We start from the raw sequence: 13,039 nt of genomic DNA on the forward strand, positions 1-13,039 counted from the left end.
CACGGATTTTATTGGATAAATCGGTGAAGAGTGAGACAGTGAGGAGAAATCCCCCTCCGGTGTATGGAGAATTGGACCAGAAGTGGCCGTGTGAGAAGACAAAGTCCTAGAAGGAAGACGCGAGCAGAGCCGGTAACGCGGGAAAGCATGGCGGAAAGCAAGGGCGCGGGGAGACGGCACAGTGGTCGACGGAGCAGCTGGTGAAGTTTTTTGAAGATTGCTTCGCCAAGCTGACGAAGGACACGCTGGACCCGATCAAGGCTTCGATTGATCAGGTGGTGCAGAATCAAGAAACCCACGGACGTGCGATCCAGGAGGTGGAGAAAAAGGTGTCTGAGCACGAGGAAAACATAACCGTGCTGGAGACCAAGGGGGAGATGATGAACGACCGCCAGAAAAGAATGCAGGAGAAGCTGGAAGACCTGGAGAACAGATCCAGGAGGCAGAATCTGAGAATCGTCGGCCTCCCAGAAGGCAGTGAGGGATCGGATGCGAGGGCCTATGTGACAAAATTGCTGGAGAAGTTAATGGGGGCTGAGGCGTTCCCTCGGCCCCTGGAAGAGGATAGAGCGCACGGAGCACTCGTGAAGAAGCCCCGAGCGAACGAGCCGCCGAGGGCGATGGTGGTACGTTTACACTGATTCCTGGACAAGGAACATTCCTGGACAAGGAACACTCAGGGCTGGACTCAAAGACCAGGGGGGTAGCGATCTTGATCAATAAACGAGTGGCATTCGAGGCAGGGAGAATCGTATCAGACATGGGGGTAGGTACATAATGGTGAGTGGGAAGCTGCAGGGGGTGCGGGTGGTGCTCGTCAACGTATATGCTCTGAATTGGGACGATGTGGAATTTATGAGGCGTGTGTTAGGTAGAACCCAGTCTTGGGAGTCACATAACTTGATTATGGGGGGAGATTTTAATACAGTAATTGACCGGTCAAAATCCAGGACAGGGGGGATGCCAGCCACGGCAAAGGAATTGAAGGGGTTTATGGAACAGATGGGGGGAGTAGACCCATGGAGGTTTGCAAGGCCACGGGTGAAGGAGTTTTCTTTTTTTCTCCCATGTCCACAAGGTATGAAAAAAAAGAAAAAAAATGAAATATACTCTTGCATTGAATTTTTTGTTCTGAGCAGGGCTCTAAAACTGGGGGTGGTGGATACTGAATACTCGGCAATCGCAGTGTCGGATCATGCCCCACATTGGGTGGATGTATGGATTAGTTTGGAGAGAGGACAACGCCCGCTATGGAGGCTGGATGTGGGGTTGTCAGCAGACAAAGCGATCTGTGGGCAGGTGAACAATTCCATCCAAACCTACCTGGAAACAAATGATATGGGGGAGGTCTCTGCAGCAACGGTTTGGGAAGCTCTGAAGGCAGTGGTCAGAGGGGAATTAATCTCGATACAGGCCCACAGAGAAAAGGCGGAACGGGCTGAGAGGGAGAGGTTAGTTGAGGAGATACTCCAGGTGGACAGGAGATACTCGGAGGCCCCGGACGTGGGGCTACTGAGGGAGCGGCGTAAGTTACAGGTGGAGTTTGGGCTGTTGACTACAGGGAAAGCAGTAGAACAGTTGAGGAAGGCAAGGGGGGCGATTTATAAGTATCTGGAAAAGGCAAGCAGAATGTTAGCGCACCAGCTCAGAAAAAGGGAGGCGGCCAGGGAGATAGGGAGAGTAAAGAGTAGCGGTGGGAATACGGTCCTGGACCCAGTGGGGGTGAATGAGGTGTTGAAGGACTTTTACAGCAAATTATATGAGTCGGAACCCCTGGCGGGGGTGATGGGGTTGAGGCAGTTTTTGGGTCAGTTAAGGTTCCCGAGAGTGGATGAGGATCTGGTGGAAGGCTGGAAGGCCCAATTGAAATTGAGGAAATAATTGAGGGGCTGGAGCGCATGCAGTCGGGCCGGACCAGGTGGAATTCTATAAGAGGTTTTCAGAGATATTGAGCCCACTGCTGGTGAGGACATTTAATGAAGCAAGAGAGAAGGGAGTCCTCCCCCCAACAATGTCGCAGGCCTCGATTTCATTGATCCTGAAACGGGAGAAGGATCCAGAGCAATGCGGTTCATACAGGCCAATTTCTCTCCTGAATGTGGACTCCAAACTGCTGGCTAAGATACTGGCCACAAGGAAAGAGGATTGTGTCCCGGGGGTGATAGAGGAAGACCAGACGGGATTTGTTAAGGGCAGGCAAATCAAGGCCAATGGTCAAAGGCATTTAAATGTTATTATAGTGCCTTCAGAAGGAGAGGAGCTGGAGCTGGTGATAGCGATGGATGTGGAGAAGGCTTTTGATCGGGTGGAGTGGGATTACCTGTGGGAGGTGCTGGGAAGGTTTGGGTTTGGTGAGGGCTTCAGTGACTGGGTGCGGTTGCTCTATCAGGCACCAGTAGTGAGTGTGCGTACGAACCAGCTGAGGTCGAGGTATCTTAAACTACACCGAGGGCGAGGCAAGGGTGCACCCTCTCCCCGTTACTGTTTGCTCTGGCCATAGAGCCAATGGCCATGGTGTTAAGAGCCTCCAGGAGCTGGAAAGGCCTGGTCCGGGGGGGGGGGGGGCACCGGGTCTCGCTTTACGCAGATGACCTGCTTTTGTATATTTCAGACCCATTGGAGGGGATTCGGGAAGTTATGCGGATCCTCGGGGAATTTGGAAATTTTTCGGGGTATAAGTTGAACATGGGGAAAAGCGAGATGTTTGCGATCCAGGCAAGAGGACAGGAGAAGAGACTGGGAGAGCTGCCGCTTAGAATGGTAGGAAAGAGCTTTCGGTATCTGAGAATCCAGGTGGCCCGGGAATGGGAGGCACTGCACAAGTTAAACCTATCCCAGCTCGTAGAACAAATGAAAGAGGATTTTAAGAGATGGGATATGTTCCCGCTATCACTGGCGGGAAGGGTACAGACTGTGAAAATGACGGTCCTCCCCAGATTTCGGTTTGTCTTTCAGTGTCTCCCCATCTCCATCCTAAGGACCTTTTTCAAGCGGGTAAATTAGGTTATTGCGGGCTTTGTATGGGCGGGTAAAACCCCGCGAGTGAAGAAAATGTTGCTGGAGCGCAGTCTGGGGGAGGGTGGGTTGGTGCTGCCAAACGTTTGCAATCACTACTGGGCGGCTAACGCCATGATTAGGAAGTGGGTAGTGGGGGGGGGGGGGGGGGGGGGGAGCGGTCGGTGTGGGAGCGGATGGAGGCGGCGACATGTAAAGACACAAGTTCGGGAGCACTGATATCGGCACCTCTTCCGTTCTCACTGGCCCGATACTCCACAGTCCGGTGGTGGTGGCGGCTCTGAGAATCTGGGGGCAGTGGAGGAGATATAAGAGATTGGAGGGAGCATCGGTTTGGACCCCAGTTTATAATAATCATCGATTTGTACCGGGTAGGTTGGATGGTGGGTTCCGGAGATGGAAAATGGCAGGAATTAGGAGGGTGGGCTTTCTATTTATAGACGGGAGCTTAACCAGCTTGAAAGACTTGGAGGATAAATTTGAATTGCCAGCAGGGAATGGGTTTAGGTATTTGCAGGTGAAAGAATTCTTGAGAAAGCAGGTTCTGGTCTTCCCGCTGCTGACACCACGGGGGATACAGGACAGAGTAGTCTCCAGTACCTGGGTGGGAGAGGGGAAGGTATGAGATATTTACGAGGAACTTTTGGATGCGGAGGAAACTCCGATGGAGGAGCTTAAGGGCAAGTGGGAGGATGAGCTAGGAGAGATAGAGACGGGTCTGTGGGAGGATGCCCTAAGCAGGGTTAATACATCCTCATCGTGTGCCAGGCTTAGCCTGATACAATTCAAGGTAGTCCACTGGGCACATATGACGGTGGCCCGGATGAGCAAGATTTTTGGAGTAGAGGACAGGTGTGCGAGGTGCGCGGGAAGCCCAGCAAATCATGTCCACATGTTTTGGGCATGCCCGAAGCTTAGAGGGTTTTGGCAGGGTTTCGCTGAGGCAATGTCCACGGTGCTAAAAACACGGGTGGTGCCGAGTCCGGAGGTGGCGATCTTTGGAGTGTCAGAAGAGCCGGGAGTGCAGAGGGTGAAGACGGATCTTATTAATGTGGAGGGACTCAAAGCCCCCGAGTGTAGAGACCCAAAGCCCCCGAGTGTAGAGACCTGGGTTAGTGACATGGCTGGGTTTCTCAGTCTTGAGAAAATAAAGTTCGCCTTAAGAGGGTCAATGTTAGGTTTCTCCCGGAGGTAGCAGCCGTTCGTCGACTTTCTCTGGGAAAATTAAAATGTCAGCAGATGCAGAATTCCAAAGAGGAGGGGGGGGGGGGGGGGGGGGGAGAGAGAGGGCCGGATTGTTGTTTTATGGTTGGGGTGTGTGAAGATTGTGATGGGGGTGGAAATGTTTATTGTACCATGCTTATATCGCTATTATTGTTATTATTATAAAAACTTGCAAATATCCTAATAAAAATATATTTTTTTAAAACTTCAAATTATGTAGACAAGGAAATTTCAAAATGATAATAATGTACAAGTCTGGAACATGTTGGAAAAAAAGACAAACCACTTAATGTACTTGAAGTGATCGTCACAAAATATATTGCTGCATTAACATGGAATTGAAAATGCGGTTCAAACTCTCTCAGCTACTTACTGCTTTAACATCCCATCTACAATCTACCCTACTATTGACCTGAGACACCCATTTAATCTCAACTGCCGGTGTGGTCTAGGCGTTTGGAATGTTACGAATCAATAGAAAAAAATCATTCCATTGCAAGCGATAAAAGACAATTAAAAATCTCCAATGAGGTGGAAGAACATAAGAAACGAGCAGGAGTAGGCAATTCAGCCCTTCGAGCACACTTTCCAATTCAATAAGATCTTGGCTGATGTTCCACGTCATCACAAATTTCCTGCACAATCCCCATATCTCTTGATCCATAGATATTTTTTATTTGTAGAAATCTATCGAACACAGCCTTGAACATACTCAATGACTGAGCCTCCACAGCTCTCTGGGGTAGAGAACTCCAAACAGTCACCACCCTCTAAGTGAAGAAATTCCTCCTCCTCAGTCCGAAATGGCCTCCTATTGAGACAGTTTCCCAGGTTCTCAACCCCTCCCCCAGGAAAGAAAAAAACATCATTCCTGCATCTACGCTGTTTGAGCCCTGCAAGAACTTTGAATGTTTGAATGAAATCACCGCTCATCCTTCTAAATTTCAGAGAATAAAGGCCCAATCTATTTAATATTTCCTCATAGGACAAGCCCGCTATCCCAGAAATTAATTTTGTGAAGACTAATACACAGCACCATAATCAAACAGAAAACTGGATCATGTATTACGGGACAATAAACAAACAGAAAACTGGATCTTACAATACGCAACATTTTGATGTTTGCTGGGAGATGCTGGTATGGGGGAAGGAAACAAGTGATATCAGAAAGCCAAAATAAAATTGCATTTGTCATGTCCTTTGGTGTACCAGAAAAAGAGGTAAATGGGTAGGGTTGGAACCAGAAATGTTATATTCTTATTTTTTCTGTGTAAGTACATACCGTTTGATTTCTAAATTTGCCTACACCAATACACTACCAGTCATCAATTGTGAAAAGTTATTTGAATATCTCATATTTTTTCATTCTGACAACGTTAAATCACAGCACTTCTTCGATGTTAATACAACACTCAGTAAACGAGTTAACACTGTCTCTGAGTATGAGTAATCTATTAAGATCATACATAGGTGAAGGTGTAGAGGCTTTTAATAAGGACTCCATGTGTTCCCCATGAAATATGTTAACACTGATAAATAGAACTAAACAAGGAATGTAGGTGGTGCTTTAGGGTGAATACAATTGGTGTAGAATAAGGTTAATGTCATTTCTAAAAAATGCAATCAAAGTGGGAGTATTCCAGGGACTTTCCAGCCCGTTTCATAGTGAATACATTTTTGTCTTGAAACAATTCAAGATGGAGAACTTACATGTTCCTTAAATATTGTACTTAAATATAGATTTCAGGGATAAATATTGATTTTGTGTCAGGTTAAATTACAATCAAGGTACTGAATTACGAACAAACTTCATATCTGTCTATGCAGAGTATGGAAGACTTTTTATAATGATGAATGGTGAGAAAGCTGGCAGTCTTGGACCATTGTCTGAAATAATTGTTTAGTTCACTGTCCTTACTTACCTTTTTGGGGATGGAAATAGGTGAGAAAGAGTACAGGGATGGGAAGCGAGGAGTGATGGGACATTGCAAAATCTTTCCTTGAAATAGGCTAGGTGGAGACATTATAGTGAAACGGTTTGTGAAACAACAGATCTTGGAAGACCTTGTTTGTTCATGGTTATATGATGGCTTGTCCACATTCCTTTTCCTAATGTCAGTGGTCATACTCTGAAGTGTGCTAACATAAGGGCAGCACCTACCCCCACCAAACAAGTATGGAAAGGGTGAATGGGATGAATTCCACAGTTCCATGTTAGTGATATAAAAACAGAATGTTTGTGCAGCTTCACAGTCGGAAACGGAAGGTACAAAAACAGGAATAAAAACAAATAAGGAACGATCAAAACAGTGCGATTGCTTGGCCACACAAGTCACAACGCTACCCGGAAATTTTTACAGGGAACCCCACTAAAATGGTAATTGAAAGGCCAAGTAATCTGAAAAAAGGTAACACATATAGTGCAGGTAGAGTAGGGAGTATCAAATACAGCAGAAATAAAATAGGGCAAATGGAAATGTTTGAGTCACGAGGGACGGACATTCCTGGCAAAGCCGGCAGTTGAACGCCGTTTAAAAATAAGGACCGGGATTCTCCGAGCCCCCGCGCCAGCTCGGAGAATTGGAGATGACGCCGAGACGGCCTGCGACTCCAGTCCGACATTGGGACGCGATTCTCCGGCGACCGGAGAATCGGCGCCAGCTGCGGCCGCGTGACCACTGCGGCACCAGTCGGGGGCCGTTGAAAGAGGCCCCCGCAGTGATTCTCCGCAGTCGGCCGGCCGAGTTCCCGCCGGCGTGGTTCCATCAGGCGGGAGGTCGAACCCACGCGATCTGCGGGGGGGGGGGGGGGGCCTACCTCCTTCCGCACCTGCCCGGTGTGTGGCTCCGCCATGTTGCACGGCGCCTGCGCAGGTGCCCGCCGCGCGCACGCGTGGACCCGCGGCGAGCAGTGCAGGGCCGCGTACAGCAGCTGGAACAGCGCAGAGCACTCCAGTGCCGTGCTGGCCCCCTGGGGGCATCCGAATCGCTGGGCCAAGAGGCCCATTGACAGCGGGGTGAAACACTCCAGGATGTTTACGCCGGCGTCAACACTTAGCCGCATTATCAGAGAATCCCGGCCAAGATATCTCCCATTGAGACAAAGATTAGTGGAATTTCTGGCCTCTGAGAGTCTCGAGTCTGTGGAATTCTCTTCCCGAGAAAGCAGGGAGGCTGAGACATTGTATATTTTTAAGGCTGAGAGTTTTTTAAAAATATTTTAATTAAACATTTTTCGATAAGTACAAAACAGTAAAACAAAAAAAAACCTGAAAAAGACAACCCTCCCCCGAACCCCACCCATTCCTAACAGCTGACGGTGACGAGATCTTTAAAGTAGAGAATGCACGGCTGCTATCTTTTGTAGAACACTCAATTGCACCCCTTATGGTGTATTTAATTTTCTCAAGGTGTAGAAACTCCATACAATCCCCCAGACACACTGGATAAGCTGTTTAAGGCTGAGAGTCAAGATATATTCTTGATTGACAAGTGAGTCAAAGGGTATAGGGGATAGGAAGGAAAGTGGAGTTAAGGCCACAATCAGATCAGCCATGATCTTATAAAATGACAGAGCAGGCGCGAGGGGACGAATGGCTTCCTTCTGCTCCTCTAATTGGTATGTTTGTATGTTCCTGCTGTCAAGCTTGAAACTGCATGCATCTTCATATGCAGATCATTTTCCGATATAGCATTGTAACAGATTTGGGCAATGGTTGCACAGTCATCTCATTATACAAGAATTATTTTTAGTCTTAACTGTCTGAACAAGAAAAAAAGCAATTGCTCATTTCAATTAAGATGTCAGCTGCCTCAAGCATTCCTAAAGTTGTACTAACCACCCTGTGGTTTTCTTATATGTTTCTGATACGTCATGAGGTCTGGCATTCAGAGAAAAAACAGCAATGTGACTGTTAATGCAACATAAATAATGCAAATACTGGAATCACTAATTATCTTTTTCACAAGATATGTTTTTTTACAGTCTGCGTCATCAATCAGAGTCCATGCAGAATCCATGTGCAAGTATTCTATCATAGGTTTCACAACCACTTGTTGATTTAACAAACTTCAAGAAACACTCAGTACCCCTGCTTGCCCTGAAAGCTATGAAGAAGAACCATTTGTATCTCTAAGTCCCCAGTTAGTGAACAATTAATGCAGCTCCCTCTTAAAGAGCTAACTGACCAGAGTTAACTTGCTCCGCTGGAACTCTTAACTATATGGCAATTACCCTGTTTTTGAAATCTCTAAACTTCCTTATGACCGAGCCTGATTGTTTAAATTACACAAGCTGCTAATGTCAATCTTTTCTGGATATTCTATTACTCTGGATGCATGTATCCCCTCAGAAAAATTAATTTTAGATCCAGTAATCTTTCTTTCATAAATCAGGCCCTGAAGGGATTAACGCAAAAGCACACATGCTGGAGGTCGAAAAAAAAAGAGAATGCTAGGAATACTCAGCAGGTCTGGATGAAGGAACAGAGTTAACATTTTGAGAACCCTCACAACTTTTAAGAAGTATTTAGATCAGCACTTGAAATACCGTAGCATACAAGGCTACGGACCAAGTGCTGGAAAATGGGATTAGAATAGTTAGGTGCTTGATGGTCAGCGCGAATGGGATGGACCGAAGGGCCTCTTTCCATGCTGTAAAATTCCAAGACTATACTATTTCATCAGAACTGGCAAAAGAAATGTAACAGATTTTAAGCAAGTGCAAAGGCAATGAAAGGGGCTGGGTCGGGGAGAATGAGCGTAAGGAATTGCCTGTGACAAAATGACAAAAGGGATTATAGTGCCAGGCAAAAGGCGATGATAATGGGACAAGTAAAGAAACAACAGGTGGGCTGAGAGCAGGGGTAAGGACTTCCGGTGGTGACATGTAGGTGGAGGTCACATGTTAGGTGGCTCCTGTTGAGTCTCCGGTTTTTGTACTTTTATGCCCTGTCTCAGGCGTAGTTTTTGGATGAGCTTATATGTCATGAGGACGTTGGAGAATGTCAAAGTCCCAGAATAAAGATCATGGAAAGAAGTTGGCGAGTGAAAGTCTGCCGGCGAGTGTTGCTGTGAGTCCCACAGGAAGAAAGATGGCGGGGGCTGAGTCGTTGGGTGACGGCCGCTCCCCAGCTGAAACTCTGACCGAGGTGATGTCTGTGGAGTTTGAAAGGCTGTTTGGCAAACATCTGGAGTGCTTCAGAGGGCGGTGACGGCTTCACTTAAAAAGAGTGGGTGGAGGAGACGATTGCTCCGGTAAAGGTGGCAGTGATGAAGGAGGCCATTCGGCCCATCGAGTCTGCACCAGCCCTTGGAAAGAGTGCCCCACTTAAGCCCACGCCTCCACCCCATCCCTGTAACCCAGTAACCCCACCTACCCATTTTTGACACTAAGGGCAATTTAGCACGGCAAATCCACCTAACTTGCACATCTCTGGACTGTGGGAGGAAACCGGAGCACCCGGAGGAAACCCACGCACACATGTGGAGAACGTGCAGACTCCGCACAGAAAGTGACCCAAGCCAGGAATCGAACCTGGGACCCTGGAGCTGTGAAGCAACTGTGCTGACCACTGTGCTACCGTGCCACCCCTAATACAAATCTTTAACAGTCCATTTACCTTTATTTTAGCTTCTATCTTTTTTTTAAATTTAGAGTACCCAATTATTTTTTATTTCCAATTAAGGGACAATTCAGCATGGCCAATCCACCTAGCCTGAACATCTCTGGGTCGTAGGGCAAGACCCACGCAAACCCGGGAGAATGCACAAACTCCACACGGACAGCGACCCGAGTCCGGGATTGAACCTGGGTCCCCAGCACTGTGAGGCTGCAGTGCTGACCACTGTGCCTCATTTATGCCTACTCTCCGATTCTTGATAGCTGGCAAATCTTCTATCCATGCCAATATGCTACCCCCTATACCAGTCGAGGTGCAGGAGCAAGGAGAGAAGTTGAAGGGGGTGGGGGAGGCATTGTTGCAGCACAGCGACCAGTTCACGTCGATGGGTGAGGAGCTGCGAAGGTGGCGGAGGTCAACAAAGGTCTCGAGAACAAGGTGGAAGGCCTGAAGAACAGGTCGAGAAGGCAACATTTGAGGAACGTGGGTCTGCCCGAGGGGGTGGAGGGCCCGAGGCCGACTGAGTACTTTGCAAAAATGTTGTCGAGTTGATGGGGAGGGGCCAGAGCCCTCTCTCTATGGGTTGGACAGGGTGGATTGGTTGCTTAGGTCAAAACCTAAAGTGAATGAGCCACCAAATGCAATCATTGCCTGCTTCCATAGCTACCATGTGAAGGAGAAGGTTTTGAGTTGGGCGAAGCAGAGACGAGATGTGAAGTGGGAAGGCAATGGTATGCACATGTACCAAGATCTGCTAGCAGAGTTGGCGAGAAGGTGGGTGGCCTTTGGACGGCAGCAGAGTAAGATTCGGAGAGGTCTACCCAACTAAGCTGAGAGTGACTCGCAACTCAAAGGACTTTTATTTTGAGTCGGTGGAGGCGTTCTTTAAGGCTGAAGGACTGGGACTGAGATGAGAGTTGGGGGTTGGAGTTGTGTGGTAGGGGCAGGGAATGTTTTCCTTATTACGTGATTCCTACTTTGATTAGGGTTTTGTTTCTATCTCTTAAATGGGAGGGGTGTTGTTTACATGTGTTCTTGTTTTTCCTGATGTGTGTGGTTCCTTTTTGTTTCTTGGTTTGAGAGAGGTGAGTTTTGGGTCTGGGTTACTGAGGAGCGGATGGAGAGGAGGGGTCTCTAGCAGGCGTCAGTGCGCTAGCAAACGGAGGTTGGCTAGTAACCGGGAGTGTGGTGGGGGGAGGGGCCGCGGTCATTGGTGCCTGGTCGAGCAGAGGTCGGTGGGGGGGGGTGACAGACGCCGGTCAGAATGGTGACGTGGAACGTGAGGGGATTAGGGGACTGGTGAAGAGAGCAAGTGACTTTGTGCATTTGAAGTGGTTAGAACCTGATGTGGTGATGCTGCAAGAGTCCCATCTGAGGGTGAAGGGATCCGATGACACTTAAGAAGGGCTGGGTGAGCCAGGTGTTTCATTCGAGGTTCGATAGTAGGGCCCGGGTGATGGCGATTTTGGTGGGTAAGTGGGCGAGGTTCCAGATTGAGAAAGTGGTGACGGACCAAGAGGCACATACGTGATCATTACAGGTGTGGGGGGAATTGGAACGCAGTGCTGGAGCCGAGGGTGAACAGGTCCCAACCGTGCTCGCTGAGGCTCATGAAAGTGGGGGAGATTGGGTGGGGGAGGGGGGGGGGGTGATCCGTGGAGATTTTTTACAACCGACGGACCGGGCATATTCATTTTTCTCTGTGGTGCAGAAGGTGTTCTCAAGGATTGACGTATTTGTGGTGGGAACAGCACTGTTGCCTGGAGCTAAGAGGGCAGAGAATTTGGCAATTGTGATTTTGGATCACACTTCACATTGGATGGATGTGGTGTTGGAGAAGGGGGCAGCCTAGAAGCCAGGGTGGAGGATGGATGTACGGTTATTGGTGGATTGGAGCTTATATGACAAGTTAGGAGAGGTGATTGAGGAGTGTGTGGGGTTCAATTGCATGGGGGAGGTCTCACGGTCAGTGGTTTGGGAGGCGCTGAAGGCGGTGGTGAGGAGGGAGATGATCTTTTTTAAGGCCAAGGTGGATAGGGAGGAGAGGGAGGAACGGCAACGGTTGACAGAAGAGATTTTGGAGCTGGATGTGAGGTACGCGAGGGACCCGGGGCTCCTGGCAAAGTGAAAGGAGTTGCAGGCGAGGTTTGACCTATTGTCCTCGGGGAAAGCAGTGTGTCAATTGAGAAGGACGAGGGGTCTTTCTAGGAGTATGGGGAGAAGACAGGGTATGTTGGCAGGTCAGCTCCGTAGGTGAAGCAGATAGTTCAGGTGTGGGACAAGTTGGGGTAATTGGTGGTGGCTCTGGAACAGATTAACAAGGTGTTTGAGGAGTTTTATAGTGACTTGTATAATCAGAGCCACCAAAGGATGTGCGGGAGATGAGGGAGTTCCTGAGTGGGTTAGAGTGCCAGAGATTAGTTCAGGTGGAGAGGGTAGGGTTGGAGGAGCCAATCGGGGTGGAGGAGGTGAAGGTGGCAATCGGGAGGATGCAGGCAGGGAAGACGCCGAGGCCAGATTGGTTCCCAGTCAAATTTTATAAAAGATTTAAGGATAGGCTGGCTCCGTTAATGGTGGAAATGTTCAAGGATGTGATGGACAAGGAGGTCTTGCTGCAAACGATGGGGCAGGCCTTGATTTTGTTGTTGCTTAAGAAGGACAAGGATCCAGTGGAATGTGGGTCGACAGGCCCATATCTTTGCTGAATGTGGATACCAAGATATTGGCAAAGGGTCTGGCGTAAAGGTTGGAGGTGTGCCTTCCGAGGGTGATTGACGGGGTTCGTCAATAATCATATTAATAATAATTTTATTTATTATTGCCACAAGTAGGCACATGTAGGCTTACATTAACACTGCAATGAAGTTACTGTGAAAAATATCTAGTCGACACATTCCGGCGCCTGTTCGGGTACATGGAGTGAGAATTCAGAATGTCCAAATTACCTAAAAGCACGTCTTTCGGGACTTGTGGGAAGAAACCGGAGCACCCGGAGGAAACCCACGCAGACACGGGGAGAACGTGCAGACTCCACACAGACAGTGACCCAAGATGGGAATCGAACCTGGGATCCTGGCGCTGTGAAGCAACAGTGCTAACCACTGTGCTACCAAGGGCAGACAATTGTCATCAAATGTGAGGAGGCTGTTGAATGTGGTGCTTTCTCTGGCAGAGGGAAGG

The 13,039-nt window shown here is 48.4% G+C and overlaps 1 protein-coding gene across 16 annotated transcripts in view; it reads right to left on the bottom strand.

Annotated features, from left to right (window-relative positions):
- The window catches only part of LOC140396543 (gephyrin), a 799,798-nt gene that overhangs the window by 638,805 nt on the left and 147,954 nt on the right, over window positions 1–13,039 (bottom strand). The window lies entirely within an intron of this gene.

The sequence above is a fragment of the Scyliorhinus torazame genome, chromosome 2, assembly GCF_047496885.1.
Source record: "Scyliorhinus torazame isolate Kashiwa2021f chromosome 2, sScyTor2.1, whole genome shotgun sequence".
Classification (NCBI taxonomy): Eukaryota; Metazoa; Chordata; class Chondrichthyes; order Carcharhiniformes; family Scyliorhinidae; genus Scyliorhinus; species Scyliorhinus torazame.